The following is a 2,831-nucleotide window of genomic DNA, read 5'->3' as shown; positions in this document are numbered from 1 at the left end:
TTTATCTGTATATTTGATTTTCCATTTGTGTCCTATCAATGTCTTCTCACAAAATAATATATGAAGTGTGCTGTCTTTCAGATTTGTAAAACATAAATGTATCTTCTAATTGTTTTAATGGTATTTAGTGATGAGAATTCAAAAAAGAGGTAGTGGATGATAAAAGAGACCTATTACTTGTGTAGAGAGCAGTAGACTGGGAATCAGATTTGGGTCTTATTCAATGGATCTTAAGCCTCATTGACAATTAGAATCACCTTTAGCCTTTGACTTTTTTTTAAGTTTCCACGTGATTCAGGATCAAGAATCACTGATCTATGTTTAGTTCTATCTCCAATGTGCTTGAAAAAGTCACTCCTGCTTTCTTAGTCCCAAGGTTCCCATTTACAGGTGATGGACATTTGTGTAGAACAGAAACTCTCAGTCATGCCTATTAGAACCACTGGGAAAGTATTAAAATATTTTTAAAATGCAGAATTTCATGGATTTCAGAACAGATAATATATATTATGATCCCTTCCTAAGTTTACTGTTTTCCAGCTTTGAGATTAACATGTAAAAACCACAGGTTATTTTAGCATTAGGGTCTAACTGACTGAGCTCACTTATAAAGCAGGCAACAGATGAGTGGGAAAAAATATGCTGGGCTGAGCTGAGTGGTGAAATCAGTCTTTAATAGACTATACCTATGACACTATGACAGATAAATATTATCTCTGCCTAATATGGCAGCTATTCAATCCCAAATCATATTATAAAAATATCATCTGTACCAATATGTTACATATTAAATATTAGTCATTGTTGACATTTAAAAATAAAGTTGAAAATTTGACTCTATAAGCGATGATATTTTCTTGTTTGATTTCTGACCAAGGGACAGACTCCAAGGATGAAGGACAATTATTTGGAGTGACAGCTATATCTAAGCCAGTACTTTTGACATGCACTTAATTAACATGTATGCTCTGACTACAGGAGTTTCTTAAATCATGGGGTGTGAAGGCATCAGAAGCTGGCAATACTTAGAAAACATGGACTACTTAATCTTACAAAAACTTTATAGGATAGTTAACAATAAACATGCTTCATAGTTTAATTCTTAAGCCAGATAGTCATTTGATGGCAGTGGATCCAGGATGCACAGAAGGACATGCCTAAACATGTCCTATAGACAAGTGAAATTGAAATGAGATGACAACTATGACATGTTGGAGAAAGCTCTGGACTTAGAGATATAGGTTTATCTCTAATCCTAGAGCTGAATCACTTCATTGATTTATTGGTGGTTAACCTTATTCAAGATGATGTGGTAGGCACAGAAAGAAATTGTATCAAGCAATAAATGCAGACTCTGTGCTCACATTTACAAGCTGGCTGATGAAACATTGCAATCTATTTCAAGTGTGTGTGTGTGTATGTGCATTTTCTAAGTGCTAAAATAGATACAAGATATAGTGAATGAGAAAAGGCCAAAAAGCTGGCGAAGTTATTTGAAGAAGAGTGAATTCAAAAAGGTTTGGGTTGGACGTGATTTTCCTGCTCCTTCAAAGATATGCCTGTTTGAATATGCATGTATGAAAGTAATATTGAGTGACTGTGAACAAGCCACTTTTACCATTTTTACAAATGGGAAAATCAAGAAATGCATCATTACCCACCTTCTTATGGTTAGAATATTAATTGCTCATCAAGCAAATATTTACTGTCATGAAAAAGTCAGTTTACAAAGGTTAATTTTATCACTGGAGTCTTAGCCATTGAAGGGCATGGACCTTTTTTGTAGCAAGGATTTAACAAAGTATATGTTAAATAGAACTATGGGCTGGGAGGCCATACACAGATCACTGCAAATTCACTGCAGGTTGACAAATATCCACAGTTTCTAGCCTCAGAGAACTTATAGTTTAATGGTGTCTATTCTTTCTGGCTCTGGAACATTTAGAATGAATGAACAAGGTGAAACTGACTGACATGTGAGTTTAAATGCCATAGGACTGTCAGGGGTAGTTAGTCCTGTAGTAATTGAGGTGCTCAGTGAGGCTCTTCTTATGATCTTACAGAAGACAAATGGAAGAACACTTGAGTGTCAGCCCTGTGCACAGTAAAAAATGACTGTGTCTGGACCTGAGGAGAGCTATCTGGGATCTGGAATGTGGCAGGGGCAGGTAGGACCAGTGTAGGCCTGTTTGTTTTCTTTTTGCCTTTAATAATGATCTGATAGGTCAGGATAAATTTTGTAGTAATCAAATCTGCGGATTGTGCAACAGAGGATGGATCTGAAAATATCTGAACAGATACAACTGGAGAAAAGTTCCCTGGAAATGAGATAATTAGAGAACAATGGTGTTAAAGGCAGATCTGAGGGTGTTAAAATGTGATATCCAATTACCTTGGAGAGAGAGATGCCTGAAGGGTAGAAACATGCCCCAAAGCAACTAGAGTTCAAAGCGAGAGCACTGGGCCCTATTATCTGCGTGAGTGGGACTCAAAATTAAATTCTTCTCTAAAAGGGACAGTTTTATAGTTTATTCTTAGTTGCTAAATATCTGCCTTAACTGGTCAATGAAAGTAACTTAACAATCTTTGGAAGAAGAAAGAAAAGACAAACAAACACCATGTCTAGGTTTAAGTAATTAATAAAAGAGCCCTTGATGGTGAAAAGTTGGGGATCACTGGCTTTTCAAAGCTAAGTGCTCTGTAGTTTTGATTAACAAAGGAAGGGCATGCTTGACAATGAGCTCTTGTTATTAAATAGTTTAATTTATCACTATTTTGCCCAGAGATGATATTATTCTAGCCCAAAGCAAACACATTTAATATGCTTGCTA

The sequence above is a fragment of the Otolemur garnettii genome, unplaced genomic scaffold (genome assembly GCF_000181295.1).
Source record: "Otolemur garnettii isolate 467f Iridium unplaced genomic scaffold, OtoGar3 scaffold00207, whole genome shotgun sequence".
NCBI classification, from domain to species: domain Eukaryota; kingdom Metazoa; phylum Chordata; class Mammalia; order Primates; family Galagidae; genus Otolemur; species Otolemur garnettii.
The sequence above is the reverse complement of the archived record's forward strand: the minus strand, read 5'-3'. Positions refer to the sequence as shown.